Here is a 200-nt window from a genome sequence, read left to right on the forward strand (position 1 = left end):
CTGCTTCAGGTCAAACCCCCCACCATGGGTATCCTGTTCCTGTAGATTACAGAGGTTTGAGAGACACTAACTAAAAGCTAATAGTACAACATTTATTTTGAAATCTATACACAGTCAAGACCATTAACTATGATACTTATAAATACAACTGTACCTGTCCTATGATAATCACAGGGGATCCTCTGATTGCTTCAGACGTG

General features: G+C 39.0%; 1 pseudogene; it reads right to left on the reverse strand.

Annotated features, from left to right (window-relative positions):
- The window catches only part of LOC116690921 (serum amyloid P-component-like), a 2,054-nt pseudogene that overhangs the window by 348 nt on the left and 1,506 nt on the right, over positions 1-200 (reverse strand).

The sequence above is a fragment of the Etheostoma spectabile genome, chromosome 6 (genome assembly GCF_008692095.1).
Source record: "Etheostoma spectabile isolate EspeVRDwgs_2016 chromosome 6, UIUC_Espe_1.0, whole genome shotgun sequence".
NCBI classification, from domain to species: Eukaryota; Metazoa; Chordata; class Actinopteri; order Perciformes; family Percidae; genus Etheostoma; species Etheostoma spectabile.